The 20,304-nt window shown below is 36.5% G+C and overlaps 1 protein-coding gene and 1 non-coding gene across 4 annotated transcripts in view; both read left to right on the top strand.

Moving 5' to 3' along the window:
• ARHGAP24 (Rho GTPase activating protein 24) overlaps positions 1-20,304 on the top strand; it is a 671,369-nt gene that overhangs the window by 229,363 nt on the left and 421,702 nt on the right. Inside the window, exon 1 of one of the 3 annotated variants that reach the window (XM_058719597.1) lies at positions 17,936-18,061. The exons of the other annotated variants lie outside the window; for them this stretch is intronic. The gene's annotated coding sequence lies outside the window, so the exon portion shown is untranslated. Of the gene's footprint in view, positions 1-17,935; positions 18,062-20,304 lie in introns of those variants that run through there. 3 annotated transcript variants of the gene reach the window in all.
• LOC131508227 (U6 spliceosomal RNA) lies at positions 12,266-12,368 on the top strand. The gene has a single exon (XR_009259933.1). It is a non-coding gene; the product is annotated as a U6 spliceosomal RNA (small nuclear RNA).

Here is a 20,304-nt window from a genome sequence, read left to right as displayed (position 1 = left end):
GATTATGTGAGTCAAAATGTATATAGCATTTATGATATTGCCCGGTACACAGTAAGCAATATATGTGTTTGCTGTTGATGTTGATAATGATGACGATTTTAGTTGTAGTAAGTTCCAAGAAGAAAGAGGTAAGAATAAGCACTGTGTGTTTGGGTTAAATTTAGTACACAGGTTTTGGCGACTGCTTCACAGGGCATTTGTTGGGGGAGTAATGAACAATAAATTGGGAAAGTAAACTGAGTTAGATTATGGCAAATTGAAAATGAGCTAAGTTTGGGGCGCCTGGGTGGCGCAGTCGGTTAAGCGTCCGACTTCAGCCAGGTCACGATCTCGCGGTCCGTGAGTTCGAGCCCCGCGTCGGGCTCTGGGCTGATGGCTCAGAGCCTGGAGCCTGTTTCCGATTCTGTGTCTCCTTCTCTCTCTGCCCCTCCCCCGTTCATGCTCTGTCTCTCTCTGTCCCAAAAATAAATAAAAATTTAAAAAAAAAAAAAAAGAAAATGAGCTAAGTTTAAACAGGGTGTGCTATGCAGCCAGCACCTGTTAAAGGTTCTGGACCATATAAAATATGTATTTGGAATTATCAGTTTGGCAGTGGCACTGAGAGAAGGGCCCTTAGAAGCATGAAATTGAAGTTTAGAATGAAGTCATCATCTACATGTGAGGCAAAGGGATGGTGATGAGAACCGAACAAAGCTAGTTAGGGCAGAGAGAATGGGGAGGATAGGGAAAAAATAATATTTTAGTAGGGGAGCAGGAAGAATATCATCACCTGTTGGTATAGCTAGGAAAGAGAAAATTATGAATGAATCTGAATTATTTAGCATTCTGTTAATGATAAAAATCATGATAGATGACCTTAAAGCATTATAAGAATGGCTTCTGGATCTCAAAGCAGCCTGAATTGTGTTTACAATATTTTTGATGATAAGTGTGATTGTTTTTCCTAGTTAATTGAAAATTGGCCATCTATTCATGTTATACAAGACAGCATTTTCAAAAAAAGCATGAATGGACTTCATATTTGATTAACTTGAATGTTACATTTCATAACCATATTGGGAAGCAGTATTTTCTACAATCCTTAAATTTGTTTCATGATTTCTTTTTACTCTAAGATTGTAATTTAAGTTGTGCTAATACTTGAATTTTTATGCAACCCTTTATGTGATATTTTCATCTTATGTTAAATTCTTGAAATCCTAAAGCAGCTCTATGAGAAGTAAATACGATTAGTGTATTTCCTCAAGGGTCTGTTAATTTTGTGTTAACATGTTTTTTAACAATGTTAATTTATGATATAATAAATATTTCAGTGCCTACTTTTGTTCTGTTATCACTTTATTTGTTGTTTCATTTTTTAGAAATGCTAAGTAAAGGTAGTGGTCTCTATAAGGTTATGGTGTTAAGTACTAAGCAATGTAGTTTAGTGAGGAAACAAAAGGAAAGAAAATCTTCACAATCCAGAGTAAAATAATACCTGTTCAAATATTTCTTAGGTTTATGGCTTGAACAAGCCACCTTTGCCTCTTGCATCATATATATAGCAGAGACATCAGCCACATTTCTTAAAGATTGTTTACCAAGATTATATGAAATTATATGGATTACATGGAGTTTGTGAAAGCCTTATGTATAAATATTGATGATGATGATTATTATTTGCAAGATAATGTGTTAAGAATGTCAAAATATGATGGATTCCAATTCTTACTGTTGCCATAACTCCTTGTCTTTTCTTTCTCTCAGACAATTCCATTGCCACTTAAAAGCATTCTTGCTTAACATCTGTTCACCTTTATTTTTTCTCTCAATCCCCCATTTTTCCCATGAAAGGTAAGCTTGGGATTTGCATGAGTAATTTTCCAGTGTCTAGGGAGGCCTAACTGAGCTAACCTCGTGACTACAGTTGTCAGCACCTGGAGTGAGAGAATATGTGTTAGTCATGCTGTAATAAAACCCTTAGGAGTTACAACGTTGTGCTTTTCCAACTAAAATGACACTGTGCTCTATGGTTTCATTTTTAAAGGCAAAATGGGCCTTGTCACTTTCACTGCTAATTTTCTCTTCGTAAAGGACTAAGCACTGAGCCTGACTTTTTTCCCCTGGGTTGAGAATATCAATTGTGCTGCAGCATGGCTGGGCTTTATTTACTGGCCTCTGCAAGGAAGGGAGAAGCAGCAGCTTCTGAGCTCTTCCCCCCGACTGCTTTCAAGCTGCTGAAAGGGAAAGAGCAGCAGATCAATGTGGCAAAAGCTTCATGTGGAAAGGTCTGCCAAGTATTAAAATGTTAAAAGTAAAAACTCAAAATGAAATATATGAGCATAATATTAATATAAGCATAAATAAGACTATGCATAATAACATTTATATATCTATCCATTCATATAGACATATCTATATCAATAGATCTAGATATGTAGACATATGGATCTATATGTGTGTCTCCAGGTATTTGATTTTGCCCTAAAAAATGAATGGCATTTATTACTCAGATCACTCTTTCTTATGGAATTTTTGAAAGTATAGGTCTTCGCTAGAGTTTTTTAAAATTTATTTTGAGAGAGAGTGTGTGAAACAGAGAGAGCATGCCTGCGCTCAAGAGGGGGAGGAGCAGAGAGAGATGAGGGGAGAGAGAATCCCAAGCCAGTTCCATGTTCAGTGAGGAGGCTGACTATGGGGCTCAGGCTCACGAACTGAGAGATCATGACCTGAGCTGAAATCAAGAGTCAGAGACTGAACGAACCGAGCCACCAGCTAGAATTTATTTTTATGTAATATTTAAGAAGCAGTTTAGAGTAGTGGTTAAGAACAATGTTTCTACAGCCACACTGCCTAGGTTCAAATGCATGTTTTTTTAAAATTTTTTTAAATGTTTTATTTATTTTTGAGACAGAGAGAGACAGAGCATGAACAGGGGAGGGGCAGAGAGAGAGAGAGAGACACAGAATCCGAAGCAGGCTCCAGGCTCTGAGCTGTCAGCACAGAGCCTGATGCAGGGCTCAAACTCACAAACCATGAGATCATGACCTAAGCCGAAGTTGGACGCTTAACCCACTGAGCCACCCAGGTGCCCCTGCATAGTTGTTTTTAAATAGCCACTTATCAGCGGTAGTACTGTAGGTATCTTCCAGTACCTTAGTTTTTCCATCTGTGAAATACAATTAATAACTATACTTACCTCCCAGAGCTGTGAAGATTAAATACATATATATATATATATATGTATATGTATACATATATCACTTAGAATAGTGAGCTAAGTATATCATTTATTAAGCAAGTAAAACTCATATTTCTATCTAAAAGTAAAAAGAATGTCATATATAGAATTCAGTAGTAGTTAATGTTTTTTGTAGTCTTCTAAATTAAGGCATGGCATTTTCAAATAAAATGATAGGATGGTAAATTAGCACAGCAATTCAATAAAGGGCCAGAAATAGAACAGGACTCCTAATCTATTTATTACCCTTTTATCTTTAGAAGTATTAACTGTAACTGAACTAGAAAAATTTTCCTACTAATCATGTCACTTCTAGAAGTACAATGTTATTAAAAGGCCATTTTGAAGAATCATGATATTTTAGAATTAGCAGAAACTTTGGATATCAAATTGTTCATTCAGTCTCTTGATCTTGGAGATCAGAGAACTGAGGCGAAGAAAATCAAATGACTTTCTCAAGGTCAGGTAACTAATTCCAAGCCGTGTTTACTAACTTCTAGTATCACTATCCAGTGAATAATAGAATTTGCTTTTCTTTGGAGTCTTTTTTAGTAAGCGATATATGTTGTATAATTTTTTATTTTGATATACTTTAACACTTACAAAAAAGTTATAAGAATAGTACTAGGAACTCCTAGACACCCTTTACCCAGATTTACCAACTGTTTATGTTCTGTTTCATTTGTTTTATCATCCCATATATATGTCTGTCTGTTTATGATTTTATTTTTGGGTTTTTTGAAAATAAAGTGGAGACATCTTATCCCTTTATAAATACTGAGTATGCATTTCCTAAGAGCAACTGCAATTATCAATAACTGAAATGAGAGAATTTAACATTGATACAATAATCTAATCTAATCAAGTTTATGTTTAAATTTTATCAATTTTCCCAGTAATACCCCCTTTCTTTAAAAAAAATTTTTTCGGGGTGGCACCTGGGTGACTCAGTTGGGTAAGTATCCGACTGTGGCTCAGGTCATGATCTTGCAGTTCATGAGTTCAAGCCCTGCATTGGCCTGTCTGCTGTCGGCACAGAGCCCTCTTTAGATCCTCTGCCTTTTCTCTCTCTGCCCCTCCCCCACTTGCTCGTGTGCTCTCTTTCCCTCACTCTCTCTCACAAAAATAAATAAACATTAATTTTTTTTATTTGAATATAATTGACACACAATGTTACATTAGTTTCGGGTGTACAATATAGTGATTCAACTTCTCTATATGTTATGCTATGCTAAGTTACCATCTGTCATGATGCAACACTATTATAGTACCATTGACTGTATTCTCTATGCTGTGCTTTTATTCCCCTGACTTATTCATTCCGTGACTAGAAGCCTGTATTTCCCATGCCCCTTCCCTTATTTTACCAATCCCTCTACTTCCCTCCCTCTGGCAACCATCAGTTTGTCCTTTGTATTTATAGGTCTGATTCTGCTTTCTGTTTGTTTATTTTTCTAATTAGATTCCACATATGATTGAAATCATATGATATTTCTTTCTCAGTATGACTTATTTCACTTAGCATAATAATACCCTTTAGGTCTATCTATGCTGTTGAAAATGGCACAGTCTCATCCTTTTTTATAGCTGTGTAGAATTCATTGTATTTATATACCAGATCTTCCTTATCCCTTTGTCTATTGATGGACACTTAGGTTTCTTCCATATCATGGCTATTGTAAATAATGCTACAATAAGCATACGGGTGCATGTATCTTTTCAAATTAGCGTTTTTGTTTTGTAAATACCCAGTAGTGGAATTATTGGATCATGTGGTATTTTTATCTTTAATTCCACACTGTTTTTCACAGCGGCTGTACTAATTTACATCCGCACCGTGTATGAGGGTTTCTTTTTCTCCACATCTTTGCCAATATTTGTAATTTCTTGCTTTTTTTATTTTAGCCATTCTGACAGGTATGAGGTGATTGCTCATTGTTGTTTTGATTTTCATTTCCCTGATTATTAGTGATGTTGAACATCTTTTCATGTTTCTGTTTGCCATCTATATGTCTTCTTTGGGAAAATGTATATTCAGGTCCTGTGTTCTTTTTTTAATTCAGTTGGTTTTTTTTGGTGTTGATTGTAGAAGTTCTTTATATATTTTGGACATTAACCCCTTATCAGATATATCATTTGCAAATATCTTCTTTCTATTCAGTAAGTTGCTTGTTTGTTTTGTTCATGATTTCTTTTGCTATGCAAAAGCTTTTTATTTTGGTATAGTCCCAATGGTTTATTTTTGTTTTTGTTTCTCTTGCCTTAGGAGACATCTAAAAAAATGTTGCTAGGCCCAATGTCAGAGAAATTACTGCCTGTGTCCTCTTCTTGGATTTTTATGGTTTCAAGCCTCAAATTTAGGTCTTTAATCCATTTTGCATTTACTTTTGTGTATGGGGTTAGAAAGGGGTCCAGTTTCATTTTTTTACATGCAGCTGTCAAGTTTTCCCAGCACCATTTATTGAAGAGACAGTCTTTTCTCATTGTATATTTTTGCCTTCTTTGTTATAGATTAAGTGACCATGTAAGCTTGGGTTTATTTATGGACTCTCTATTCTGTTCCATTGATCTAAATGTCTATTCTTGTGCTAATATCCTACTGTTTTGATTACTACAACCTTTTAGCATATCTTGAAATCTGCAATTTTGTTATCTCAAGCTTTGTTTTTCCTCTCTCAAGATTGCTTTGACTATTCGTTTTTCTGTGTGTTTCCATAGAAATTATAGTATTATTTTTTCTAGTTCTGTGAAGGATACTGTTGGTACTTTGATATGGATTGCATTGAATCTGTAGATTACTTTGGGTAGTATGGACATTTTAACAATATTAATTATTCCAATCCATGGGCATGGAGTATCTTTCATTTGTTTGTGTCATCTTCAATTTCTTTCATCACTCTTTTCTAGTTTTCAGAGTACAAATATTTCACCTCCTTGATTAAGTTTTTTTTTTTTTTGGTTCAATTGTAAATGGAACAGCTTTCTTAATTTCTCTTTCTGTTGTTTCATTAGTATATGGAAACAGTACTGATTTCTAGGTATTAGTTTTATATCCTGAAACTTTACTGAATTAATTTATTTATCCTAGTAAGTTTTTGGTGGAGTCTTCAGGATTCTCTATTTATAATATCATGTCAACTGCAAATAGTGACAGCTTAACTTCTTTTTTACCAATATGGATGCCTCTTATTTCTTTTTCCTGTCTCATTGTTGTGACCAGGACTTCCAATACTACGTTGAATAAAAGTGTGTAATGCCCCATTTCTTTCTCTATTTTTTTCCAAGATCCAAGCCAGGGTCAAGCCTTGTGTTTAGTTGTCAGTCATGTCTCTTTAATGTATTTTTTTTTAATTTTTTTAATGTTTATTTATTTTTGAGACAGAGAGAGACAGAGCATGAATGAGGGAGGGTCAGAGAGAGAGGGAGACACAGAATCTGAAGCAGGCTCCAGGCTCTGAGCTGTCAGCACAGAGCGCGACGCGGGGCTCGAACTCACGGACTGTGAGATCATGACCTGAGCTGAAGTCGGACGCTTAACCGACTGAGCCACCCAGGCGCCCCTCTTTAATGTATTTTCATTTGGAGCAATCTCTTACCTTTTTCTTTTTGCTTACCTTGATATTTTTGAAGAATACAGACTAGTTATTTTGTATAATGTCTCCCAGTTTGAGTTTGTGGAATGTTTCCTCATGATTAGGTTCAGGTGATGCATTTTTGGTAGAACTACCACAAAAGTGATAGATAATGTGTCCTTCTCTGAGCATCACATCAGGAGGTGGAGTGATGTTAGCTTATTCTAACACTGATGGTGTAAACTTTTATCACATTGGGTCTTCCAGGTTTCTCTGCAGAAAAGTTTCTATTTTACCCTTTCTAAATAATAGTTAATTTGTGGGAGATACTTTGAGATTATAGAAATATCTTTCCCCCACCAATTTTTTTCCCATGAATTTTTACATCCATTGATAATTTATAACTTTATTATTGTTTCCGTATTTATTAATTGACATTCTACTAGAAAACAGAGACTTCTCACTTCTTCAATTTGTGTATTTGTTTAGTTGCTTATCTATCTATCTATCTATCTATCATATCAATAGAACTCATGTATTCTTGCTTTATTCTACAGGTATCATCTATTACTATCATTGATTATTCAGAAATTTAAATTGTCCTATATTGGGCCAGTGAGAACCATTTTAAACTGGCTTCTGTGTTCTTTTGCTATTTTCCCATCATACTTGAGTATTTTCTTACTTTCTGGTACATGTTATTCTAGGATCATCTTGTTCTTTTTAGACCAAGCCGTGGAATAACCCTTTTACCCAAGTAGCCATGATTACATTTCATAGTAAATGACATTTAAAAGTCAAGATCTAGACACAAGATGTACTCATTCATTGCCACTGGTGTATCATTACTTCTAGGCCCTCTCAGTGAACAGCAGTAAATATATTTCTATACTTATTTCTATATCTATGCATCTATCTACTAAAAACCATGAGATGTTGTTCAAAGGGTACAGAGGTGCAGTTATTTAGGATGAATAAGTCTAGAGATCTAATGTATAGCATGATGACTATAGTTAATAATACTTTATTGAATACTAGAGATTTGCTAAGAGTAGATTTCAGATGCTCTCATCATACACAGAAAATGATAACTGTGAGGAGAAGATATGGTAATAGTTGGACTGTGGTCATCATTTCACCATGTATAGGTATACAAATCATCATATTGTACACCTTAAATATATACAATTTTTATTAAAAATAAAATAAAAACTATAAGTCCATATTCATATCTATAATTCTGACCTCAAACAATTGGATACACTCTCTCTTCCCATTTCCCTATTTGTAACTTTCTCTTCCAACAGTGAGAAACCTGGCTTCCCATGAGGTTCAACATATATATTTATTTGCTCAACTTGGAATACACAAAAAGTAATTTCATAATTGCTAACCTAAACCACAGCAGAAAGGAAATCTACTAACTAGAATTCAATATTTTTCAGTTTTTCTGAGTAAAATTTATTAGAAAAATATAATTTGTTCACAAATCTCAAGTGTATAGTTTATGAGTTTAGATAAATGTCTACATCCATGTAATTCATGTCCCATCAAGATATAAGACATTTTCATTACCTTAGAAAGTCCCCTGTGCCCTTTCCCAGTCAATATCTACCCCCTCAAGAGTAGCCATTTTTTTCTGATTTCTATCACCACACACCCTTTTGGTATATTCTAAATCTTCTCCTGAATGGAATCATGATGTGTATATTCTTGTATCGGGCTTCTTTTATTCATTATAACGGCTATGGAGTTCATCTATGTTGATATGTAGTAAAACCTTGGTTTGTGAGCATAACTTGTTACATGCTTATAATCCAAAGCACTTGTATGTCAAAGTGAATTTCAAGAACCATTGGTTCAGTTGTGATCATGTGACGTTCAACATCACGTACTACTTGTATTGTAACACATCACTCATTTATCAAGTTAAAGTTTATTAAAAAGTGTGTGTGGGGGGTACCTGGGTGGTTCAGTTGGTTGAATGTCTTATGTCAGCTCAGGTCATGATTTCGCAGTTCATGAGTTCGAGCCCCGCGTCAGGCTCTGTGCTGACAGCTTAGAGCCTGGAGCCTGCTTCAGATTCTGTCTCTCTCTGCCTTTCGTCTGTTTGTGCTCTGTCTCTCTTTCTCAAAAATAAATAAACATTAAAAAATAAATAAAATAAAATAAAATTTATTAGAAATGTTTGCTCATCTTGCCCAATATTCACAGAACAATTTACTTGCAATCCAAGGTTTTAGTGTATATGAACAGTTTGATTCTTGCTATTGCTAAAAAGTAGTTATAACTGGTTATGCCACAGTTTGTTCATCCACTCACTTGTTGATGAGCATCATTTGGGTTATTTCTTTAAAAATTTTTTTTTTTTCAACGTTTTTTATTTATTTTTGGGACAGAGAGAGACAGAGCATGAACGGGGGAGGGGCAGAGAGAGAGGGAGACACAGAATCGGAAACAGGCTCCAGGCTCCGAGCCATCAGCCCAGAGCCTGACGCGGGGCTCGAACTCACGGACCGCGAGATCGTGACCTGGCTGAAGTCGGACGCTTAACCGACTGCGCCACCCAGGCGCCCCTCATTTGGGTTATTTCTATTTGGGGCAAATATAAATAAAACTTCTATGAACATTTTTGTACAGATATTTTTGTGAACATATGAATTCCATTTCTCTTGGTTAAACATCTACAATTGCAACTGCTTATCATAGGTAGGATTGTGTTTAATTTTGTGAGAAATTGCCAAACCTTTTATCAAAGTGGTTTTCCATTTATATTTTCAACAGCAATGTATGAAAATTCCAGTTGCTCGATATCCTCACCAACATTTGGTGGTGTTCAGTCTGTTTTTAACTTTGGCCACTTAACTATTCATGTGATGGCATCTCATTGTGATTTTAATATAGATTTCTCTGATTTCTAACGGTGCTGGGACTTTTTCATGACACTTTCGCACATTTGTATATCTTCTTTTGTGAAGTGTCTATTTAATTTTTTCCCATTTCTTAATTTTTTTGTGTTTTTACTGTTGAGTCGTAGGAACCCTTTATATACTATGGATATAGGTATTTCAGCACAGACCTATGTTTTGCAAGTATTTCTTGACTGTCTAAATTGCCTATTCATTTTCTTAGTTATATCTTTTGATGAGAAGATGTTTTTTTCTTTTAATAAAATCAAAATTATAAATTATTATAGTTATTGTTTTCTGTATCCTTCTTAAAAATCACTTTCTTTCCCCAAGTTGTGAATTTATTCTATGTTTTCTTCTCAAAGTTTTGCTTTTAAATTTAGGTCCAATATTCATCTTGAGTTAATTTTCGTGTATGATACAAGGTAGGGGAATCTCTATGTGTTATAAACCTAGATTTTTATTATTTTAAAGAGAATTTTCCCAGAAATATTTTCATTATGTATTTTTCCTTGGTTTCTAGGTGGCAAGTGAGTAAATCCAACTCAAACTAGATTGAGTAAACAAGAATTTGTTTGCTCACTTTGCTGGGAAGAGTAAGACATATCTCATAGGACCAAAGGCAGATACACAAAGGCCAGGACCTCAAGAAATAGAACTAGGATGGGTATTCTGGGACTCTTTCAATTCTTTGCTCACATCTGCTTGTCTCTGCACAGCATCATTTTGAAGACAGCTTTTCTTTACAGGGCAGGGGAGATGAACGCTGTTAGCCTCGCATGCTCATCCTTCCAGTTTCTCTATAACTGTCCTGAGGAAGGACTCCACTTGGCACTGCTTTAGTCATGTGCCCTCTCCCTGGGCTGGTCACTGTTTTTGGAGAGCTTAGGAAGTCTGTATAATCATATCCAGGCACACCCGGTGGCAGTGGGATGGTACTACAGACTGAAACAACATGGCATGAGGGAGAGACATTTCCCCAAAGATAGGCTTCACGATGGTCCAAATAACATATGTCCTGCCATGCTTCCTATTTTTTTTTAATATATGAACTTTATTGTCAAATTAGTTTCCATACAACACCAAGTGCTCATCCCAAAAGATGCCCTCTTCAGTGCCCATCACCTACCCTCCCCTCACTCCCAACCCCATCAACCCTCAGTTTGTTCTCAGTTTTTAAGAGTCTCTTATGCTTTGGTTCTCTCTCCCACTCTAACCTCTTTTTTTTTTTTTTTTTTTTTTTTTTTTTTTTTTTTTTTGCCGATCCACCCCAGCATCCTATTTTTTTTTAAATGGCTTTTTATGTTTAGGATTTAGTTATTTTCACTGAACTGCTAATTACAATATTCAGGTGCAGTAAAGCTAAGTTTCAAACTAGAGTGTAAATTAATTAGATATTTTGAAGAGCTAAAATGTGTTCAGATTATATGAGAATAATGATACCTCATCCAAGATCAAAGTTTAACACATCAAAGTCCATCATAATATGAATGAGTCTGGATTAAGTAGAAGAGCAGTGAGCTTTTTTTTTTTCATGGTGACATCCGTTCACTTTCTTCAAATTCTAATGAAAAAATTGTATTGTCAGTACTCCAGTGTAATAAACCATTGGGAGAGCAACTGTGGTTCAGTGATTAGGACAAGATTTATATACTCAGAGTACCTAGTAATTTTCCAGAGCTTATAAAGCGAGGCTGATGATGTTCACCCCACAGGATTAATTGACAAAGAAGAAATGGTCCTGATTGGAAATCATTAAGTACCGCAAGGCTTGCACTTGAAGAAAACCTGAGACTTCCTCGTAGACAAATGACTATCTCAGCCAAAGTTACCTACCTGTTAAAGTATTTTCTTTGAAGTGTGGTTGAATAAAAAGCTGGCGCCTTAGAGACCCTTGAAATGATAATATAATCGACAACGTATCTGATTTTGTGGGGTTGGACTCACTAAAGAAAGGAATCTGACATTAAAAGTAGTATTTTATACAAGCTTTTATCTAAGCTTAAAAAGGTGACCATCAGGGGACAGAGATGGAGGAGCTTTATAAATGATAAATCCTGAAGTTATTTCCCGATTGTGGAGAGGACCCAGCTGAGAAAGTACCCTCCCCACACCCCTGCCCCTAAGCCTGACTGTCTTGCTCAACATTCCACTTGCTTTGGCTTGGCTCTTCCCATTCTTCCCACTGTGTACAAAAGCCCTCCTTCATTGCTGCCATTGTTCCCCCATTACTTTTCAGAGTTAGGTGTGGACAACCTCTTTGTTCCTTTGAGACAGCTTTCCAAAACAAAGTTTTACTAATGAGCTATGAGCGGGGGAGGGAAGGGAATCACAAAAGCTTAAAAACTGAGATGTTTATAAAAGAAGCTTTCTGATCCTATTTTTAAAGGTCTACTCATAGATTGGAATAATTAATATAAAATAGGAACATCCACTCCTATTACCTTTTCCCTACTTAAGATCTGTTTTCTTCATTCTTTTTGGCCATATGATACAATAGTTGCTGTGTTAGAGCTCTCTGTGAGCTATTAGGTCTTTCCATTAAAAAAGGTTGATTTCTATGTTTGCTTCAGGAGTACATATACTAATATTGGGGCAATACAGAGAAGATAACATGGTCTCTGTGCGAAGATAGACATACAAATTCGTGACACGTTCCATGTTTTTTATGTAATGTACAGCATGGTGACCATAGTTCATAATACTGCATTGCATATTTAAAAATAGCTAGGAGTTTGGATTCTGATAGTTCTCATCAAAAAAGAAACACATTTTTTGTAACTGTGCATGGTGATGGATATTAACTGGACTTGCTGTGGTGATTATTTTGGAGTATATATGAATATTGAATCATTACATTGTACACCTAAGACTAATATAACGTTATGTCAATTATACTTCAATTGAAAAAAAAAAGAAGGTAGAAGAAGTTGGCTTTCTCTTCTTTTCCCATTTCAAATGTCAGTCTCTGTTGGCTCAGTCGGTTGGGTGTCTGACTTTGGCTCAGGTCATGATCTCACAGTTCATGAGTTCAAGCCCCGCCCACATTGGGCTCTGTGCTGACAGCACTCAGCCTGGAGTCTGCTTCAGATTCTGTGTCTCTGTCTCTCTCTGCCCCTCCCCCTGCTACTGCTCTCTTTCTTAAAAATAAATAAACATTAAAAAAAAATTCAAATGTCATTCTCTCTTATAAAGCACCTGAATTTCTATTTTATGTTAGAGGGATACCTTCAGTTCTTGGTTTGTTTATAGAATTGAAGTAATAAAGATACCCCTTCTCCCTTTCATGAATGATTGATTGGTTGTGACTGTCCACAGGGTTGTATTGAGAAGGCCTCTGGGGGTGATTGTAGGTTCCATAGGGAAGAGCACTGGGATTAGTTAATAATGTCTTCCATGAGCTTGAAGAGTGGCAAGATAGTTGCCATGTATCTGTCATTTCTCTCTTAATCCCATTGATGATAAAATATTTGTTTTGATTTGATTTTTGTTTCTTCTCAGGTTATCAACATTGGGAATTCCAATGATTTTCTTCTTCATTTATCCCTCAAATAGTGATGTGGTGGTGGGGAACACATCTAAGTATATACAAAAATACTTTACTCTCTATCTAATTTAAAACCTCCTTAAGAGTGAGCAGATTCTCTCTATGGAGTATGAAACATTAGACATACAATGAAAAGAAAAGAAATACTTAAAATGCTTTTTTAATGGTTCATCCTATTCATTTTGGTTTCTTACCAAATGAATATGGAAATATTGAAGCTTAAAATATAAAATGTGGATGGATATTTCTGTTGCATCCCAATATGTACATAATTTTCTATTCTCTGATGTTTTGGACAGTTTAATTTCAAATGAATCAAGGAATAATATGTTTAGTGTTTCTTCAGGAAAATAACTGCACATTTACAAAATTATTACTATTAAAGTTCCCTCAGGTATGCTCTTCCAGTGAATGTTTAAAAAATGTTTTTAACATTGATTCATTTTTTAGAAACAGAAACAAGTGGGGGAGGGGCAAAGAGAGAGGGAGACACAGAATCTGAAGCAGGCTCCAGGCTCCAAGGTGTCAGCATGGAGCCTGACTCAGGGCTCGAACTCATGAAGTGTGAGATCATGACCTGAGCCGAAGTCAGGTGCCCACTGACTGAGCCCCCCAGGCGCCCCCCAGTAACTGTTTTAAACTTCATGTTCATAACTGTCGTACTTTACTAAATTTCTGTCTTCTATCCACATAAACTTATGAATCTGAAGAAGCAATGTTTCTTTATTTTAACTCAAGTTATGATTAAGGGTAGCGTCCAGTGATACAAATGAAAGTTTTCTTTGCTCAATAGTTTCTGAAGTTCAGTTTAGCTTTAAGCTACTAAAAGCTTAAAGGGTTAGATTTAGATGGAAGAATCTGGACTGAAGTCTTTGTACTGGTGTTTAGTAAACATGAAATGTTTTAGGATTTTTGCACTGTACTCTGGGGAACCTTGAGGTCTCTGGGGCCCATTCTAGTACTCTCCAAAGACGGATGTTTTTGTCCATTTATATAATCCTTCATTTATTTACATTTATTCAATAAGCCTTTGAGTACTCAGTATATGCAGTTAGTCTGGGGGTTTCAGGGAGCCCATATCTACAATGGGTTACAGTGTAAAAGACTGAAAAGTAGTAAGCATATGGCCCACATGTGAGAAAGGTTGTTCCTAGTGATATTGGAACCCATGGAAGGGGAATGTCCAGATCGGGGATGGTAGTGTCTGCAGGGAAGCCTTTGTAGAGGACTAGAGGATGGATAAAGGTTAACCATGAAGTCCAGGCAGTGAGGACAACCATTTGTGAAGACTCAAGACTGTTTGAAGAAATTGCTTCCTAAGAACAGATTTAGGTTCCTGGAATTTATCTTGGAGCTAAAACTATCTACACTAGATCCCCTGCATTCTTGGGTTTAGTGTGCCAATTCCCTTATAGGCACCACAGTTTGATTCATTCTTCAAGTGAAGAGGTGGTGTGGTGAAGAGTGAGGGACAGAGAGTAAACTATTTTTCCCTCACTAGTTCCCTTTCATTAGCGGTTACCTCACTTACCTCACAACATGCTGCTAATATTTAATTCTTTAAAGTTTTTCTTATACATATAATTTACATTTTACATATATACATTGTGTTTTTAAAATTTTGTTAATATTTATTTATTTTTGAGAGACAGAGAGAGAGAGAGAGGGAGAGAGAGAGGGAGAGAGAGAGAGCATGAATAGGGGAGGGGCAGAGAGAGAGGGAGACACAGAACTGGAAGCAGGCTCCAGGCTCTAAGCTGTCAGCATAGAGTCCAATGCGGGGTTCGAACTCACAAACCGTGAGATCATGACCTGAGCCAAAGTCAGAGGCTTAACTGACTGAGCCACACAGGTACCCCTACACTGTCTTTTTAAAAAAGTTTATTTGTGGGGCGCCTGGGTGGCGCAGTCGGTTAAGCGTCCGACTTCAGCCAGGTCACGATCTCGCGGTCCGTGAGTTCGAGCCCCGCGTCAGGCTCTGGGCCGATGGCTCGGAGCCTGGAGCCTGTTTCGGATTCTGTGTCTCCCTCTCTCTCTGCCCCTCCCCCGTTCATGCTCTGTCTCTCTCTGTCCCAAAAATAAATAAAAAATGTTAAAAAAAAAAAAATCTCTTTAAAAAAAAAAAAAAAAAAAAAAAGTTTATTTGTTTATTTTGAAAGAGAGAGAGAGAGAATCCCAAGTAGCCTCTGTGTTGTCAGTGCAGAGGCCAACAGAGGGCTTGAATTCACGAACCAAACCGTGAGATCATGACCTGAGCCAAAATCAAGAGTTAGAAGCTTAACCGAATGAGCCACCCAGGTGCTCCTAAATGTACACTGTCTTAATCTGCCCTGGCCAACATAATAAAGTACCATTTATTGGGTGGCTTAAACAACAGAAATTTATTTTCTCACAGTTCTGGAGTCTCGAAGTTTGAGATTAAGGTGCCAGCATGGTCAGGCTCTGGTAAGAATCTCTTCCTGGTTTGCTGAAAACCACTTTTTCACTACACGCTCATATGGTCTTTCGCTGGTGTCTGCTCAGAGAGAGAAAAAGACAGAGACAGAGAGAGACAGAGAGAGAGAGAGGAATGCCAAGTCTGAAATTATTTAAATATTTAGAATATTAAAAAGAGTTTTAAGTTCTAAATCAGGTAGATAATTACAGTTATTGAATAAATATTCTGGGAAATAATAAAAACAGAAATAAATTGATAACTTCATAGGTTGTGGCATATACCATGATCAAGTTTTTTAGTGAACATCCTATGTCAGAGCTTTTTTATTTTCTTTGCTTCATCGAAGTTAGATCTGCAGGAATATGTTTACATGTCTTCTAGTGGCATAGAATTTAATATTTTAAAAATGAGAGAAAAATGTCGGTAAATATTTTACCTTTTTTGATTTTCTTCTCTAGAGACAACACACAACAATGTATATATATAGCCACACCCACGACACACACACACACACACACACACACACACACACACACACACACATGGATATGCATGCACTTATGTATGCACATATGCTATTTCATTCTGTGTGTATATCCTTGTCGTGTGAGCCATTACCTATAGAATGGCCGTATGCTAGCATTTAGATATACAGCCCAATAAAATGTACTACCTCTTGACAAACCAGCATGTTAGCAACAGCTACAAAGCAGCTTTAAAAAAATAAAGTTTAGAATTTAGATAAATATTGGCTATCTGTGGTTATATATGGTATACAGTGCAATCACATTCATTTTGCAAAGGAGTCAGGTTCTAATGTCAACCCCAAAAAGGACAGTTTGATGTGAATGAAATTACTCTTGAAAGTCGCATAAATCTCTCACAAATTGCAGCATTTTCCCAAATCTGCCAGTTTTATTTCTGTTTTCTCCCCTAGCAATAGAACAAATCGTTGTTCTTTGATTGAACAACTGGAGTAGCTGTTTGCGTTGAGGCACCATGTGGTGTGAAATCGTGTGTACTCTGAAACTCTGGGATCGCATTTGCACAGTGATATACTTGCCGCCACTGGGGGCCAAGGGCACCGACCCTGGCCGCAAGAATGCCCCTCCCACTTTGACCTGGGAGCATGTGTTCGTTGAATGTGATGGAGGCTGTGTCATGGAACTGTCATGCTACTGAAGTTGTTCTCTCTCCCTCCCCTTTCTCTCTAGCTCCCTCCTTTGTCATTCTCTTGTGTTTGCTGAATATGTGTAGTCATGTAGGTAAATTCACACACACTGCAACTTTATAGCATATGGCATATTATACACATCTTTGTTCATGTGCTTATTTATATTTTTTCTGTTACATGAAGTCACATATATGCATACTTACGTGTGTGGCTGTTGACTTCTGGAAAAGTCTGTTAGGGGTGTGAATTTCATCTCTGATTGCACCATGTAATACTGTTGGGTTCCTAACCCATGTGATTGCAAAAATGATACACAAACCAGTTTCCACTCCTGGAAAATAATTCAAAGCTACTGTTCCATCATCACATGATGGGAACTTTCTAAGCTCCATCATGGTATAGTAGTCATCACTAAGGCTTTTTCCTAAGATTGATATGAAAATATCAGTTAAATTCTCAATTCTGTTTTTTGGTTTGAATAACCATTTATTTATCGTATTGTTGTGTTGTCATTTTTATATTGGTTTGCTAAACACTGAAGTTGATAGTTCTATTTTGTAATCTCCTGTACTATCCAACTACTGTGTCCTGACCACAGTGAAAGCACTTTTCCAGTGGAAATTCAGTTAAATCATTCTCTGAGAATTTAAGTAAACTGTATTTTTCTTCATGCTAAACCACAATTGATGACATGTATTTCCTGCCAAGGCTAAAAAGTGTAAATTTTGAATGTTATATTTCTTCATGAAGGGCAGTTTCAAGTTCATTTTAGTTTGATGATTTTGACATTGTGTTTAAGTACAATTTTCATGCTAATTGAAGTCTTTTATGTCAATGGAAAAAAGTCACAGTGTACAGTCTTAAAGTATACAATCTTCTGTAAGGCATTACATGTAATTAAAAAACCGCAAAGTATTATTTGTAAGAATTCTATTGTGGTTGTCACATAGCTTATTCATTGATTCAACAATTGTTTCCTGAATACCAAATAAGCACTCTTAAAAGCACTGGGTGTATTGTAGTGAGGAAAAGCAAGTCCTTGACCTTGTGAAGCTTATGGTCTCCTGGAAGGATGATCGGCAATAAACACCTAAAGAAATAACAACCTAGTTAAGTTTCAGGAAGATGAAGGTCAGAGTTCAGTGGTAGAGAATAACAACAGGAGAACTGATGCCCTGGATGATTACTGTTTGTTGGAAAGGGTAAATTTTTAAAGCTGAGACTTAAAGAATGGAAGGGGTCGGGCATGTAAAGAGCATTGGGGCAGAGTAGCATAGGCAGAGATCAGCAAGTATCAAGACTCAAGGCATAAAAGGGCTTGGGTATTTCCAGAACTCGTGCGGTTGCTTGCATCAGAGCTTGTGTGTGTGTGTGTGTGTGCGCGCGCGCGAGTGAATTGGAGTGGCAGAAATGAGGAGGAGGTGGCATGGGATCAGATTAATTAGTAAACAGGTACCAAATGATTCAGAGCCTTACAGGTCATGGTTAGGACTACAAATTGTAAAGTAAGTACAATGAGAGCCAATTAAAAATTTTAAAGTAGAAAATCATTAGCTGATTTAAATTTTTAAAAGCTCATTTTGGCTTTTTTGTGGAGAATGAAATATGTGTGAGCATATGTTTGCATTTGTGGTTCAAAACGGACACAATGAGACCAGTCAGAGAGCCATTAGAATCCCCTGATCAAAGACAATGTTGGCTTGGATCGCGGGGTGGGAGTGGACATGGAGCCGATTGGATGGATCTGAAATAGTTGGGGAAGGTATATAATTTTCTGAAATTCAGGATGAGGAAAAGTCAGGAATCAAAAATGATCAATTTTCTTTTTCTTTTCTTTTCTTTCTTCCTACCTCCCTTCCTTAACTGGGAGTATCATGGTACCACTTATTAAGATCAGGTTTTGGGCAGGATCAGATTTCAGGGGGCGATCATGTTCACTTTTAGATATCTAGCACCAAACCTATTGCAAAATTTATGAATCCAGCAGACATTGATTGACTTTGCCATATGTCAGACGTTGTACTAGGTGTTGATGATATCTGGTGTCTATGTGCTTATGGAATTACAGAGATGGTAGATTTCAGAGTGCTGAAATTTCTCAGGGACCATAGTGAGAAATGATCCAACACAGCATCCTCATTTTAAAGATGAAGGGTAGAATTTGAACCTTCTAATTTCTGCAGAATATCAAAACTTCTCTATAAAACTCACGGTTACTTCAGTAAAACTTAATTTTACTCATCCAACAATAGTCATGGTATTATTTTCTCTGGAATATGATACCATCTGCTTTCATTCGTGTTTCAGTGAATTGTTACAACCAGTACTGTTAAAAGACTTTCTGATGATTCTGAAGTCATGAAAACATATGATAGCCAGGAGTTCAGTGGGTGATACTGTTATTGATTTCACTGGATTTATGAAAGACTGAGGCAGGGGAATCATGAACCACATTCTAATGTGCACACATTTTTTATTCAGATATTAATGGTAGACAAAGGCAGAATTAGGCGTTTGTATTTTTTATGTTACTAATGGTAGGTTACTAACTACCTTGAAGCATGTTAGCAGGGATTTTTCAAATTCAGTAGAAAACATGAATATGAGATGAAAGGGAAAAAAAAGCCTGAAAAAAATTTGTTTTGTACAATGAATTAGAAATATTTGTGTATGTCTGCATGTGTGTGCATATGTTGGAATGTTTGTTTTAAGGTCTTATTCAACTTTGTAAGTTAAGATATTTGGTCAAAGAATAAATGGATGATGATGAAATAGCAAGTTGTGTAGATGTGAACAGTTTAAATACTAGGAAGCCAAAAAATGATTTAGAGTGGTCTAAATAAGCATGCTTATTATCTAAATTATGTTACAGCATTTATTGTTCATTTAGAATGAGGTTTACTTGGCTCTTTATACTAGCTGAAGTACTCTAAAGAAAAAAGAGTGGAAATTCCTGTCCTAAGGGCATAACAAACATGAAGCATCAGGCATGATCCAGTCTGCACACACACAGGCACACACAAGATGGGAGAATGTTTCCTGCACTAAAGGGCTTCTCTCATGGGATTGCCCTATAGAGCAAAGGAAGCTTTGAGATGTTTTGCAGAGATGCGGGCTGTTAATGAAGAGGGTATTTCAGTATAAGAAAGGGAAAAGTGGGTACTGAATGAGACTGATGGTAGTTAAGCGACCTCCTTGAAGCTTAAAAGCAAGGATGCAGATAGGTTGCAATGCATGCCGGTGGAAGAGACAAAACTACTAAGATGGTTGAAATGATCAAAATAAGGAGAATTAGAACCAAAGTTTTGCTTCATCCCTGCAACCAGAATACCAGGACAAAATTCAAAAAAACCTAGAGGCCCAATGTGGAGTTTGACCCTGGACCTTTAAGGAAGAAATGTAAATGACCAAAGACTGACAATGAAAACTATTTGGAATTTATAAC

The sequence above is a fragment of the Neofelis nebulosa genome, chromosome 3, assembly GCF_028018385.1.
Source record: "Neofelis nebulosa isolate mNeoNeb1 chromosome 3, mNeoNeb1.pri, whole genome shotgun sequence".
Classification (NCBI taxonomy): Eukaryota; Metazoa; Chordata; class Mammalia; order Carnivora; family Felidae; genus Neofelis; species Neofelis nebulosa.
Note: the sequence above shows the minus strand (reverse complement) of the source record. Positions and strands in the feature narration are given on the sequence as shown.